The sequence below is a fragment of the Electrophorus electricus genome, chromosome 2, assembly GCF_041902795.1.
Source record: "Electrophorus electricus isolate QZ-2024a chromosome 2, ASM4190279v1, whole genome shotgun sequence".
Classification (NCBI taxonomy): Eukaryota; Metazoa; Chordata; class Actinopteri; order Gymnotiformes; family Gymnotidae; genus Electrophorus; species Electrophorus electricus.
In genome coordinates, this window is record NC_137498.1 from 11,515,715 (window position 1) to 11,532,130 (window position 16,416).

A 16,416-nucleotide genomic window follows, 5' to 3' on the forward strand; every position below is an offset into this window, starting at 1 on the left:
AAAGAAATAACCTGCTAAGCCTGGCAGCATAGTGTTAACTTTATTCTAATGCAGCATATTTATCTGGGGGATGGGACATCCTGCTCGACTGGGAAGCAGCAGCACATGGTATTTCTGGAATGTTGGACCAAGTTGTATCGAAAGATGTTTCGACATACGTCTTGTGATTCCACTCTTACTTGAAATGGTCATATTCCAGACAATCCATGCACCTCTGTTATCTTTTTTTCATGAAAAAAAGCCACGCCTCTCCTCCATGACACCTTCTTGCATGTTTGTAAGAGATTGAAATCATGACACTCAATGTTAGTTTTGCACAATGCCTAATTCAGAAAAATGCACAAGCAATGCTAAAAAGAAGTCTTCATCTCGGAGTCGTATAATTCTGATGGATCGGGCAATTTGGAACTGGTTCCTGATTCCCATCACTTTGCTTCATGAATGAAAAAGCTGATTGTGTGTTGAGGAAAACAGATGTTTTTATAAGTGGCTGTGAATGGATTTGCTTTTGCTATTAAAGTGTGTTATTCCTACTACCATATCTTCTCAGATTCACTATTCATTCGAGTTCTCTTAAGTTTATAGTCTGCTATAGACTGCTACCTGCATATCTAACACAAAAATTAGTGCTTCCCATTGCAGAGCCAAGATTATTCTGACATGTTAAGTCATTAAAATGACTTCATTCTGGTTACCATGATATTAAGAATGGAATGCTTTGAGAATACCAACTCCAGACAGATAAACAGAAAACCTATAGATGATGCATAAAATGAATGCTGGATGAAAATAGCTACATTTACTCACATCTGCAGGAGAACCTGTCATGTCTCTCTCCTCCTTCAGTGTCTGCTGCTCCTCCCTCATCTTCCTCAGCCACTCTCCCATCATCTCCTCATCTGCCGCCTTGTGGTGTCCATGTGGAAAGGGGTGACACTGTGATGTGGGGGAATGGTGCCGATGTCTATGTCGTTGGTTATAAGGATGGATTCTGTTTCAGCGAAAATCCATGTTAGTTTAAAACCTGCGTAACATGGTACACCACAAAGTTAGTTTTCAGCTCATGAGGCACAGCATTGGAAATACCCGAGACAACTGCCAGATGCAATTTACCCTGTCCCCATCAATTTCTGAACTGCGTTACATTGTCCCCACTACTTCTTCAAAGTGTATTAAGAAAATATTAGTATTTTCTTCACAAGCTTCATTTTGCTCCATTTGATAAATATAATTTGATTAATTGTTGTTTTGATCTATAAATCTAATCATATTATGTTCTTAATGACAATCAGAACACATTCTTGCTGATATGTTGTTGAGACGATGGTGAAATAAACGCAGTACAACTGACGTTTCTTGAAATGAAATCAAAATCAATAGAAAACAACTGTACTTCAAATATATATTAAACCATAATGTGAGTTTTGAGAAGCAGGCAAGATGGGAGTCGCATGCAGCTTGAAATGTATGGCTTTACTGAGCAGAGTAAACACTGCAGGCCACAGCCTACAGTGATCACGTAAAGCTCATCATATTATTCCTAGAGAGTAACATTCTGTCCCTCAAAGGCAATGAAACAAGAAAACGTTGGTTGGTGGGATTGAATTTTGCATCCTAATGGGGAGAAGACAATTCAAGCCAGTTTTTAAACTATGCCTTTCAGGCACCAAAAGGGAGGAAATGCTGGATGGATCCAGAAGTCCCCTTGCTGTATGGTTTCTGTAGTGTAGTGGTTATCATGTCTGCTTTACATGCAGAAAGTGCCTGGTTCAATACCAGGCTGAAACGCTTTTCTTGGTAAATGTCTAACTGCTGTCCTTACAGTTGAATGGAGGGCTGTTCTTCACAGAGCAAAGTCAGGCTCCTTAACTAATCGCCAAACTGATGAATTAAAACTCGTAGCATAATGTCTATGCAAATTCAAGTCTTTCAAACATTAGTACAGGAAGTATTAACTTTAGTGAGTGTGTCCTTATTTTGTTTCCTAAAAAGGTTTATGCTAATTAGCTCAATTTTAAAAGTTACTTTCATCAAGTCTATGGCAAAGAAAAAATCCTTGCAAGGCAATGTCAAGCATACAGAATTTGTGCAATAGGTTATGCTCTAAATGCCAATGAGAGAACTACAGAGATAAAGTAAAACTCTTCATATTATGCCCAGTTAGCAACAGTCTGTTTCTCGAAGGGTAAGAAACAAGAGAACTTTGGTGGGGTTGTCTGAATTTTGCATCCTAATGCTTGAGAAGCCATACTGCTTAGCCAGATTTAAAACTATGATTTTCAAGCCCCAAAAATGAGCAAATGCTGGAAAGCAGCATTTTTTTCTGCAACTTTGAATCAGATATTTCTGAAAAATTAGAATTGTAAACCATTTAAATTTTAAGTACATCTGCTCGTAAAACGCATTTTAGGCCATCCAACATACCCACGAAATTTGCATAAAATGGCAGCTATTTGTGAACAGAGAGAGTAATGGTATTTACTAACCGTCAAAATGATTTATTGCTTGATTTGATTGGTTGATTTGACAGCTGTCAATCATCCTCGTCATCCGAGTCATCTTAGAAAAGAAAGTTGATCCAATTATTCTAGTATAAATGTGATTAATAAACATGCTTTTAAAATTATACTTACGTGGAGATGGTGGCCTACAGGTTAGTGTGGTTGAACAGCGTGAATAGGCCTAGAATTATTTAGATGTATGTTATAAGCCACAGTGACCTCTGTATACGTTTCTGTAGACGTTGCCGTCTACTTACGATAGCTTGTAGATAATACGCATTGATTGTTAAAATGTATGTTTTATCTAGACCTGAAATTAATTACGACGCTAAGCCCCACTGAGTTAAATCATACAACGCACGATAAAGTATTTCATCCATTAGCTAAATAAATAGCTAAATACACGTCAGCCTTTTTGGTAACTTATACTAATATAAGGTATAGCATGAATTAGTTAAGCATTACTGAATTGCTTACCTGTTGTGAACTAAATGAGTGAAATACCGAAAACACGGCTTTAAGAAAAAGTCGGTGGGGATAGAAATGGTTTTCGGATAGAAGTTGTAAATTACGTCCCTCCCCCAACACCTCTCTCAGTTGTGGAATGCACTGAAAGTGGTAAGAGTACAACGTGTGATAACGGTTAAAAACCTTGTGTGATAAAACTTATAGAGTAACCACAATGGTTAGAGATCAGACAAAAAATAAATAAATTAAAACTTTGTGATGTTTTCTGAAAAGTTTGCTTATTGCCTTGTTTGAATACATCTGGCAAATAAGAATTGAAGAGGTGTTGTGGTAGAGTTGTGTGTGTGTGTGTGTGTGTTTGTGTGTGTGTGAGAGAGAGAGAGAGAGAGTGAGAGAGAGAGAGAGAGAGAGAGTCAATGAGCTCTGACTGCAGAGTGTGTGTCAGAGAGGACACTGAACAGATAGAGAAAGTGGAGACAAACTGGTGTAGTATGAGACTAAAAATTTTTATTTTCTTTAATCACATTATTTCACTATTAAAGAATTATTTCAATGATTCCTACTCAAACATCTGGGGTACAACTAAATTTAAATGAGCGGGTACGAGGGTCTGGTTTTGTGGGAGGAGTTGCACGCTGCACGGGATTGGTCAGACCGGGTGGTTGGGTAGAAAGAAAAGGCGGCAAAATTGAGGAGTCAAATGAGGAGTGTATTTCTGACCCTGGGAGGAGGTTTTTTTCACCTTATATCATATTTTGTCAGAAAGTTTTTCCTGCATGTTGGGGGGCGTGGGGGAGGGGGGGCGCGGAGGTGTAACCTCTAGAGAATCAACCAATGGGAGGGAGTGGGAGGGGTGAATTAGTTGGTGAGTGAGAGAGACACACACACACACACACACACACACACACCCGAGACCCATACGCAAGTTTGAGTATGACTACATGACCGGCAGCAGAGCGGAGCGGACATTAAAGACTGGGTGGTACGTATTCGTTTAAGACTCGGAAGTTTTATTTACTTTAATCACTGGAATATTTCACAATTACATTTTTTTTTTTAAGTCAATAAAACTATTTTTGAGGATCCCTCATTGTGTTTTAATTTATTTTCATATAATATTGTCACATCATAAATCATATAATAATAATAATAATAATTATATATATATATATATATATATATATATATATATATATATATATATATATATATATATATGGAGGGTCAAAACAAATCAAGCAATAAATCATTTTTTTGACAGTTTGTAAATTCCATTACTCTCTCTTAGGCTTTCTAGGTTTATATGGAGGCTCTGCAAGAATAGCAAAGTCTGATCAGTTATAAGTAATGAGGGTTCAGGGCCTGTTATGTATTTTGTACATTTAGCTTTAGATTTTATACTACAGAACTGATGGATTTACAATTTGTACAAGCAGAAATGTTCAGTTTCCCGTGTGTCAGTTTGCTGTGTGTCAGTGGTGGTAATACAACAGCTTAGTCTGAGGCTACAGGGCTCTGTAGGTGCAGTGTTTCCTTTCTGAAGCAAGCAAATTGCCTTTTCTTTTAAATACAAATCAATCATTTTCTGTGAGAGAATCAAATAATTGCAGATACAAAGAGGTGGGACTTAATACTGTGAATCATACACTACATGTCCAAAAAAAAAAGGTCACCACCTGGATTTAACTAAGCAAATAGTTAAGAGCCTCCCATTGGATAATTACTGCATAAGTGATTATGTTTCAGATGGAAACAAGTTATTTAACCCTAACTGATGCAGTGAGTACCTTCTCAGTTGTTAAACAACCATATCGAAAGACACATTCTGTCGTCGTGGAAAAGATGTTAATCTGTTTCAGAAGTGTCAAATTATTGGCATACATCAAGCAGAGAAAAGATCTAAGGAGATGCTGAAACTACTAGAATCAGGTTAAGAACTGGCCAATGCCTTATTAAAAAGTGGAAGGACAGTGGGGAAACATCATCTTCGAAGAAGGAATGTGGTCGGAAAGGAAATCTTGAATGATCATGCTCGGCGATCACTTAAACATGTAGTGAAATCAAATCATAGAAAAACAACAGTAGAACTCATGGACATGTTTAATAGTGAAAGTAGGAGCATTTACACACGCACAATGCGAAGTGAACTCAAGGGATTGGTACTAAACAGCTGTGTAGCCTTAAGAAAACCACTTGTCAGTGATGCTAACCAGCAAAAATGGCTTCAGTTTGCTAGGGAGCATAAATATTGGACTCTGGAGCAATGGAAGAAGGTCATTTGGTCTGATGAGTCTAGATTTACCCTGTACCAGAGTGATGGGTGCATCAGGATAAGAAGAGAGGCGGCTGAAATGATGCATCCATCATGCCTAGTGCCTACCGTACAAGCCTGTGGGGGCAGTGCTATGATCTGGGGTTGATGCAGTTGGTCAGGTCTAGGTTCAACAACGTTATGTGCCCAAAGAATGAGGTCAGTTGACTATCTGAATATACTGAATGACCAGGTTATTCCATCAATGGATTTTTTTTCTTTCCTGATGGCATGGGCATATTCTAAGATGACAATGCCAGGATTCATCAGGCTCAAATTGTGAAAGAGTGGTTCACCAGCATGAGACATCATTTGCACACATGGATTGGCCACCACAGAGTCCAGACCTGAACCCCATTGAGAATTTTTGGGATGTGCTGGAGAAGACTTTGTACAGTGGTTCAAATCTCCCATCATCAATATAAGATCTTGGGAAAAAATTGATGCAACTCTGGACACAAATAAATGTTGTGACTTGCTTGTGGAAATGATGTCACAGCGAACGCATGCCATAATCAAAGCTAAAGGCGGCCCAATGAAATATTAGAGTGTGTGACCTTTTTTTGGTCAGGCAGTGTATTTTCTCAATGATTCTTGAAACTTGGTGCTCAAACAACCAGAGCTGAAATCTAAATGTCTTTATATGCCTCATGTCAGCCACAAATCCAGGGTGTTTATACTCTAAAAGAAACACCTAGTATGTCCACAGTTAGAAAGTACAGCCTATCTGTTGCCATGAATATTTTGTGTTAGAGATCCACTATTTTATCACTGGTCAGTTTCTGACCACATGACCCAGGCACCTTGGACTAAATATGGGGAGATTAAAATAAAGCACAAACAGAATGTCATATTTTATTTCTGAGTGTTTCAGGTCTGTGATCTATTAGTGTTGCATCAGTGGGTTCAGATTCATATTTTAGATGAGAATAGCATTCCATATTTGTCTAGTTGACTGTATTTTTATTCATAGTACGATAGTTATTGGTACAGACCAGTCACTAAGGGTAGTCAACATTTCATGCATACTATAAATATACAAGAGGTTGGTTTACCTGTTACTTGGAGTTGGACCTCTATAGAAGATGACTTGCTGATGCTACACCTGTACTGTCTCCAGTCCTCTTTAGTCAGACCAGATATGAACAGAGAGAAATTCCTGGAGCAGTAACCAGCTGAATTCTATCAGTGTAACGGTTTGTCTGGTCAGTTGACTAGATGACTTTAGATTCTTTATAAAAAATGTAAAAAAAAAAAAAACTCCATCTGACAGTCTTTGGCTCGGCCAGCAGTTCAGTTTAAGATCTTCATCAGTTTTATTAAAATATGAATGGATTATAAAAATCTTGTATTTGTATTTGCACATACTCATTCAAGGTTACCCAGCACTAAATCCTCCACTAGGTGGAGCTACTGAGAAAGAAATACAGTAGGGATACTGTGACGGAGGCATTTTGCATCAGTGACAATGTGTATCCTTGTTAAACCTTCGTTCATTTATTACTTTTGTTTTTTAATGCCTTATCTTATTTTCACAAAACATTAAATGTATTACTGCACAAAATCACACTACCAATGAGCATTCATCTTTGACTTTTTGATATGAAGCATTATCTAGTGCTCGAGTCAGCTGTTCTTGCACTGCTCTGTCACTGGGTTTTAATATTACAGACGAGTGCAGCACATCAGAGCGATCCTGGAGAAATGCTGGCATGTGAACTCATGCAGGATTTATCCTTAAAGAGCAGCTCTGATCCAGACAGAGTGAGACACTGAAGCTTCAAATCATAACCTTTAACCCTTTAATCCTTTAAATCATGTACTCAAAGTAGACTACAAAATCTTTTTAAAATAATGCTATAAGGTATTACAAGTGCCCATAAAGACTTGATGGATGCAAAATGTTCTGAACATTCATAATGCGTTAAGTGCTTTGTGTGTAAGGTCTTCCCTTTTCTTATTTATAATGTGCTATGTCTATTTATAATCATTTAATCATGTAAATTGCCTTTTACTTTAAATGATTAATTCCTAATTTAATTTTGCATTGTATTATTTAAATTGTTCAACTTTCATTTATTTTTATTTTTTATTTTTGCAAATAAGATGAGAGATCTCAGGATGTAATAAGCTTTATTATTCATTCTATTCCCTGTAAAGCTGTTTATAAACTGGGTTTAAGAAAGTGCTGTACAAGTTTACAGTTTACAGTTTTTGTGCACAGTTTACATTTTCTGACTACCATATTTGTGTAAGTGGGTTCATTGTAAATCTGCAAGTGATTTTAACTACACTAATGTTATAACTCTAATTCTTGGTTTGCCCAGATAAACACTTCCTGCGTCCTGCCTCCTTCCTGGGGTTGGTGAACCTTTGTTAGGAAAGCTGTCATGGTACGGCCCCTCCCCCCAAACGTATGTGTGTGTGTGTGTGTGTGTGTGTGTGTGTGTGTGTGTGTTTATCCATATGGCTATGCCCTCCCTGTGTTTCACACCTGCTCCTTATTGCGTGTCATTAGTATGCATGTATATAAGTCTTGTGTCTGAGTATAAGTGTTGTCGATGTTTAAACCCGCTTAGCCTGCTAACCACTTAGATGTCTTTTGTGTATCACAATAAATGTTTGTTGTGTGTAACATGACTCTTCTTCACATCCTGCTTTACCTCCTTGCATCACAAAAGCAGGCCTTAAAAAATGGAGCTCTGCAGCCATCACTTGTTGAAGCAGTGGGAACTGAAACTGTGACTAACAGCTCAAAGAAAACTAATCATTCACCATTCTATGAATTTCACAAAACAAACGTATATAAATTAGCTATAAACTTATGGAGTTTCTAACTGAGACTCCAGCACCTGCCATACCTACATAATCTCCATCTTAAACAGACATAAGCAGTGTGCAGATAATACATTAGCATTTATCAAACTCCGCCCACCAATGACATCACCTCTCCACACTGCATCCACTACCTTCATCAGCCCATGCTGTGTCCTACACCATCATCATAGACACGTGCGAAGCCTCTTCTTGTGCTAAACTACACCGTGTGCTTGGATTGGTCGTTAAACACTTTGAAGCCGTGTGTAAGAAAATTGCCAGGAAACTATCAGTAATCAAAAAACACACTGAGTTAATTCAGAACTTTTGTTTATTTGTTTATTTTAAATTTAAATGAATAACAAAGGAAAACTATGTAGAATTAATGACACTGTGTGTGTGTGTGTATTAGTTAAGTTTGATGGTGGTATTTTCTCTTTTATCTGCAGTGTCTTCGACCTTTGCTGTTCTGGTTGTGTTACTGTGCGCTAGAGTGGAGTACATTACATCATCCTGCAGAGAAAATATAAACATTAATACTCACACACACACACACACACACACACACACACACACACACACACACACACACACACACACACACACACACACACACACACACACACACACACACACACACACACACACACACATATATTTCTATACAAGTTCACAATTATAACAGGTCTCAGTGTGAAGTTCTCTGTACAATATCCAGTAATCCATCTCCTGCTTATCTGCTCACCTGGTAGACAGGTGCTGGTAACACGAGAGTCATGGGTTTGATTGAGAACACACATACTGTCATACTGATAAACATGTGAGATGATATTGATAACAACATCTGCCTTATACTGTACATGTAAACATGGACTGTGGGTGTGATAAATTGAAAGTCTGACAGAATAGACCATTTGTGCCTTCAGAATGAAGGAAGAAAGCTGAAAAGACCCTTTAAAATGGGGCAGTGTTCAGTGATGTAACAGCTGAGAAAAATATGCTACCCTGCCTGTGTCCTGCATTTTGAGGTGGCATTTTTGTGTGAAAGCATGTTAATGAACCATATGGGTTCAGCTAGAATAGAGCGAACGCAGCGTGCTATCAGTCTTAAGGGGGAGTGTGTACTCACCTGTGTCCTCACGTCTCTGCTCTCCCTCTGCCCACATCTCTGAACTACAGAATGAAAGCAGACAGAATGAGGCACAGTAAGCACAACATGTGTGTGTGTGTGTGTGTGTGTGTGTGTGTGTGTGTGTGTGTGTGTGTGTGTGTGTGTGTGTGTGTGTGTGTGTACCTCTGTATCTCCAGTAGATAACTCCAATTCCTAACAGCAGCAGAACAGGAATGAGGATGAATTAATACATTCTGGAAGAATCTGAATCTGTAAATGGGAAAATATAAATAAGGAGGGGAACGTGTGTGTGTGTGTGTGTGTGTGTGAAGGGGGGAGAGAGAGAGAGAGAGAGAGAGAGAGAGAGAGAGAGAAAGAGAGAGAGAGAATGTGTGCATGTGTAACAAATAAAATGTGAATAAATGTTACTATTTCACTAAAGACACAGCCGAGCTTTCACATTGTATCTTCACATCTTATCAAAACACATCAGAACTATGACCTCTTACCTTTATCTGGGGTCTCTGTGTTGTGTGTTCCAGTAGGTGCTTGATATGATGTGGTTGAAGGTATTGGTCTAGTCTGGACTTTGGTCACTGGAGTAGAGTTTGTAGTGAAAGTGGGGAGAGAGAGAGAGAGAGAGAGAGAGAGAGAGAGAGAGAAAGAGAGAGAGAGAAAGAGAGAGAACATTAAATCTCTGTTCATCTCAAAACTGCATATGGACTAAATGAAAACAGCAGCAGGTTCATTTACCTGTAATATCAAGTAACACTCTCCTGACAACATTACTGTTCAGGGAACACACATACACTCCTTTATCCTCCTCAGTCAGTTGTGATACGAGTAGAGACACATTTCCTGGAGAATAACTGAGCCGCTGAACTCTGCCTGTGTAACGCTGAGTCTGGTCAGTGGGGTAGATTTCTTTGTCTCTGGAAGGTCCCTTTAAGAGTGTGTGGTTTGGTGTGTAGTCCAGTCCAGGAGAGGGCAGTAGAACAGACCCTCCCACATGACCCTGTAGATTCGTCTGTCCAGCTGTGGATGTGCAGTCAGTGGAACACACAGGAACCAAAGCAAATCATTATAGACACACAGTTCAAATAAACTGTCATGTAATCATAATAATAATGTGATTAAGAAATACAACTCCATGGTGATCTTTAGAATGTTAATAGTGTTGACCTACAATGAGATGGCAAAGACATTTGCAGTGTATGTTTAAAAAAGCAACATACAGTTTAGTATAAAATGAGTTTTGTTAAGTCAGTAGAAATAGAGATGTGATGCCTTTTACCTGTAACAGTGAGTTGCATGTCTGTGTATTCACTCCCATTAATAAAACACCTGTAGTCTCCCTCATCCTCTTCAGTCAGGTGTGATATGAGTAGAGAGAGATTTCCTGGAGAGTGAGCAGTAGCCAGCTGAACTCTGTTTCTGTACTGTTCAGTCTCACTGGAGATCTCAGTATAACTGGAGTTTTGGTGTTTATATCAGGTAAAACTCTCAGGTCTGCTGTGTGGTTCAGTGCAGGAACAGGGCAGCTGTACTGAGTCTCCTACATGTGCTCGGATATGTAATGTTCTTCTACTCTTTACCAGAGTGCAGCCTGCAGAAACATAAATTAAACAGTAAATTAAACAGTAAATTAAGGTAATCAGGGTAATCCTTTTGAAGCTTTATTGTGTATTTAAAATTAAGTCACAAAATGCAGGAGTGACGAATAATTATTTGTGAAGCAAAGATTGAATCAAATTTTGATGAGAGGAAAGACGAGAAAGACTCACCGACTCACACATAAATGTACAGTTTCATATAAAATGTAGTTTCATATCACTCAGCATTAAGAGAGAATTTCACACTCACCTTCAGTGAGATGAAGCACAGTGAAGAGAAAACACAAACTGAAAACACCACTGACCTCCCAGCACACACTGACAACTCTACACCCAGAACTCCACCACCACTGTGGACACACACTGACTCCAGAACTCTCTCAGCAGTACTTCAGTCCAACAGACCCTAATGTCCACCCAGCAGAGAGGAACTGGGAACAAATGAGTTTGGCCAGACCTCTTCTGTTCTTTAATGTTCTCATCAGCAATTTCACAAAACCAAACACATTATTGTTTATTTAATGTTTATTTAATGACATTTTGCACTATATTGGACTGTTTGCACTTGTGTAGCATGTTGTCTGTTGCACTGTTGTTTTTATGTTGCACCATGGTCCTGGAGGAACATTGTCTCGTTTTTGTTGTGTACTTGTATATAGCTGAAATGACAATAAAACCTCTTGAACTTGCTAGGTGGGTCCTGAGAAGACTTGCTGTTACTCTGTTATAACTTCACTTCACAGCGCATACACCCACTCTGACCCAGCTGCTGTCCCTGTGAAATGCACATGCATGGTGTGGCCACAGGGTGGAGCTGTTTCCTGCACAAACCTGTTTCCTACTCACACTGTGTTTTCTCTGTTTAGACTGACAGACTAGAAAGCGCACACAGGCTTTCGCTGGTAGTTCATAAACATGATTTGCTAGGGGTTCACACATTTTTCCCAAATTTCCAAATACAAATATTGTCATTTGCAGAACATAACATCTGGTCAAAATAACAAAAATGATGCAATGTTTACAGACCTCAAAAATGCAAAGAAAACAATTTTACATTAATTTATAAACAACACTAATAAAAATAATAATTCCAAAATCAATATTTAGTGGAATAACCCTGATTTTTCAACCACAGCTTTTGTGTGTTGGTTTGCTCTCCACCAGTCTCTCATTGCTCATTAAATTAGAATAAACAAGAGGTGATGACCCAGTCAGAACCTCATTAAATATATATGAACGTGTGTGTGTGTGTGTGTGTGTGTGTGTGTGTGTGTGTGTGTGTGTGTGTGTGTGTGTGTGTGTGTGTGTGTGTGAATGTGTGTGTGTGTGTGTGTTTCTAAGTGTGTGACCAAAAACATTTTTTGCAAAGTCACCTTTTGTGAATAAAACAAAGTGGAGAGAAAATTAAATCTCACAAGCATTCTCGTTAAGAAACACTGCATTCTCACTAAGAAACAGTCCCTAATTTACACACTCTCGTACCTGGACATGCCTAATAATTTAGTCTCTCTTTTTGCCGAGGTTCACCTACCCCTGATGTCATGATGTTATTGAGCCTACACCCGTCTCATCTGCCATGGCTACTCCCTCCACCCACTGATGTCCCTTGCTGTAGCCCACCACACCTCCACCCCAGCCAACTACTTGATGGATGTTGATGGACGTTCTCTTGCGGGAGAACATTATTATTAGTTTTTTACTTTTCTCTTAAAATTGTTATTATTGTGGTGACTGTTGTCGGCCAGAGGAGGATGGGCCCCACCTTTGAGTCTTGGTTCCTCTCAAGGTTTCTTCTTCATGCTCTAGGGAGTTTTTCCTTTCCACTGGGGGCTTGGACTCAGACATTTGTAACACTGCTTTTTAAAAAGCGCTACATAAATAAATTTGATTTGATTTATTATGATACACCATTCAAAAATGTCATATTCATGTGACACTCTGTTTAGGAAGTTGCAGTTATATGGACTTAATCCCCCTGTGCTGCTGAACGGATGGCTTTAATGCAGCTAGTGAGTCATTAATATGTCAACAAAAGAATAAATAAATTAATTGAACATTTGATATCAGTCTGTTCAGAGTATGATGCACCTGAGTGTGTGCTGCGTTCCCAATGCCTTTACAGATTACATCGGAGTATCTCATTTCTTGATAATCCTGCGGAAACCCAAACGCTTGGTTAAATGAAGAAAGCTCCTGAGGTCATTAGAGTGGAAGTAATGTCTGTGCATATGGAGTGATATGCAGTGTTAGCTCAGTGGTTAAGGTACTCAGCTAGTAATTAGAAAGTTGCTGTAAGTTGCTTTGGATAAAAGTGTGAGTTAAATGTTGTAAATGTTATATATTGGCTTTCTGTATTTCTGAACTATTTCTGATTGCTTACTTCTGTTTTTTGCCCCTCCTGGATTTGTCTGCCTGGATATTTTGTCTCTCTGGATTTCAACCTGGACTTTAGTTCCTCTCTGTGATGCTCCCTGGCTCTGTTTTATCCTATAGTACTGGTTCTGATCCTTGCCTGAGTTTGACTTTGTTGGATTATCCTTTTCTGATTAAAATCACATTTCATTTTATCCTCGAGCATTTAGCTTTCTCTGAAACATCAGTGTCACTGGAGTGAATGTGATATTGCTCCTCAGAATCCCTGCTGAGTCAATTAGTGATTGACTGATTAAACCATGAAGTTCAGAGCTGGATCACAGCAGAACCTAAAGCCCATGAATCTCAAAAAGTAGCATGGCCATGTGTGTGTGTGTGTGCGTGTGTGTGTGGGGGGGGGGGGGGCTGTCCAGCCTTCCTGATCAAGTGTGTAGTGACCAAGAGCTGAATCGTTCACAGAATAACCAAGTGAGGAATAAATAAACAGAAATAAACAAGTGAGCACATTTCCACTCATTACTAATAACCACCTGAGAAATAAATATAACTTCTTCAGATATTATATATATGAAGAAGATTCCAAGTTCCACATCCTGAAAAGCACCTTACTTGTAAGAGATCTTCTTCACACTCCATTTAGGCATCACTGTTGGTACAACAGGACAAAAGCAACAAACACAACTGGCACATCTGGGTGATGCTGTTGAATGTGCATGTTCATGTGTTTTAGCACACACACCCTACAACACCAACACACTGTCCTCGTCCACCACTCAGGTCGCTGGGAAACTTTCCCACACAGGTGATTTGAAAGAAACAGGTCATAGTGTTAACGATTCAGTAAATGTCGCCAACGAGCTTGAGCTACATTTAGCCTAGCATGTTGCTAACTTGCTAATAGATTACAGCTTAAGGTTTGGAATGGAAATCGCAGATGTGAAGTTTGATTCCACATTATGTTCATCGGCCTTCACACTTAGGCTACTGTGTACTCTCCGTATGACTGCATACAGTGAATTGTAATGTGTAATTGTAATTGTAATGTGATTTGGGATGAAAACACATACCATGACACTCCTAATATTTATATTTTAGTATAACTATATAGGTAATAATGTCATATAAAGCTGTAGCAAGCCAACTGCCTCAGCTACAACAGCAAAATAAATTCATTTTGCAGAACCTTTTCAACACAGCTCTACTGCCCTAAGCAACCACCTCCTATGACCAGCCTACATATAAACCCTTTTACACCAAGAACTGGACCAGAGTCGCCTGTTTGGGAAAAAAAGGTGATTTTCACATTTGGTGTTTTTGCTCGAGTCTGAGTGAGACTGTTTCCATGTCACTGATCTGGTTTCACACTGTGTACAATTCTGCAGAACCATCTGCTCTACTTTGGAGTTCAACCCCGGTCCTAAAGAGAAAGTAACAGACAGTGACATCCAACTGCTGTCAGTGAACTGCACCACACACACCTTCATGATGTATGTGGTTATCAGTGGGTATAAACAGAAACCACAACTCTCTGTCCTGCTTTGGCTCTTTATTTATGAAACAGCAATAGACTCTCACAGTGGAAGTGATGCGTACAGACAAGGGACGGCATTTGACTATAAAATGACCTGCTTAACATAAAAATGTGCTACAATTTAAAGATTAAATATCCAAAAATGCTTCAACAGAGATTCACAAATAAAATGAAGAAAAACCATTCTGCTGAAAAAATCCATAATGTAATAAAACATAATAAATTGTTTTTATTATTGTACAGACATATGATACTTGTAGGAAATGATACTTGTAGGAGTCACAATTATAGTTGCAGACTGAGCAAATTTTAATTGACGTTTACAACGTTTAACATTTAGATTTAGCAGTTAGCCTCCTTTCCCAAGCAGAAGATGAAATCAAGAGGAATAAAACCCAAGTACTCTGGTTCTTGGAGTGGCTACACTGTAATGTTATCAGTCTTAGTCCTGCCCCTGTCACTGTTAGACCTCCCCCTACAATTCCTACCTTATGCCAGTCTGAAACCACACCTGAAGTAACTAATTAGCAGTTAATTAGTAATTACCAATAGATACAGAAAATTATACAAAGACAGCACTGAAACCAAGACAGAAGAACATAACTACACTTCACTGGCTAGATACGATACAATACAAAAGTCTGTGTGTGTGTGTGTGTGTGTGTGTGTGTGTGTGTGTGTGTTTAGGTTTGTTAATTTAATTTGATATTGACATATTCTGTATTATCTCCATTATCCATTGCTCTGGGTGCTGGTCTGGTGGTGTTTATATGGGCTACAGTAGAATACATCACATCATCCTGCAGAAAATATCACAATTACAAAATATTAGCACACATACATATAGAATAATGCACACCCTGTTGAGTGGATTAATACAAGTGTTAATATAATAAATGTATTGTATTGCAGAGGTGTTAACTGTAATACATTTAATCCATAAATGCACATGTAAATATAATTTATGCAAGCATGTGTGTAATCTGTTTTATACATTTCACAAACATTTAAACACTCACCAGCCACTTTATTAAAGACCTGCAGTCTGTAATTTAATATGTGCACATGTCTTACAGGTGTGCACCACTGTTTAGTGTGTGACCACAGGAGCACTGCTGAATGGATCCTACCTGGATGGTAGACCACTCTCAACAAACAAGTGTCTCTGCAGTGGTAGTGTCTTTAGGGCACGTATGAGTGTGTAACAAGAAAAGCAGTGTGTCTGAAGTTTATACACAAGCCTGTGGAACTGCACACAGGTATATAATGCAGCTAGCAGATAACGATGTAGTGTAAAGGTGATCCTAATAAAGTGGCTGAGGAGAGTAACCACATACATACATCACCTGCCCTTTTTAATACAAATGATAAATGTGTGTTGATCAATTTTTCTTTAGTTAATGAGTGTTTACTGAAGAGATCTTGAAAACTAGTCAGACCAAAATGAATTTTTCCAGTACGCAAAATATACCCAGATGACGTACTGCTATGGCCAAATAATCCAGTACGTGACCAGGCCTGTCTCCGTGGTGTACTGTATCTCATCATGCAACGGTGGTGGTAAATCACAAGTGGGTAGAACTTCATACGTTCGCTTGACCTCTTAGTATGGTTTGTGTTTTTTACACACTGGATATTATGCATCATACTACTACAGGGAACAGTAAACAGTATACAGTATATAATGAGTC

General features: G+C 38.7%; 1 long non-coding RNA gene and 1 other non-coding gene across 2 annotated transcripts; one reads left to right on the top strand and one right to left on the bottom strand.

Annotated features, from left to right (window-relative positions):
- Window positions 1-895: 895 nt before the first annotated feature.
- LOC145660213 (uncharacterized) lies at window positions 896-2,719 on the bottom strand. Its single transcript, XR_014126410.1, has 3 exons — window positions 2,634-2,719; window positions 2,487-2,559; window positions 896-991 (listed from the first exon to the last, which is right to left on the bottom strand). It is a non-coding gene; the product is annotated as an uncharacterized LOC145660213 (long non-coding RNA).
- trnav-uac (transfer RNA valine (anticodon UAC)) lies at window positions 1,716-1,788 on the top strand. Its single transcript has one exon. It is a non-coding gene; the product is annotated as a tRNA-Val (tRNA).
- Window positions 2,720-16,416: the final 13,697 nt, after the last annotated feature.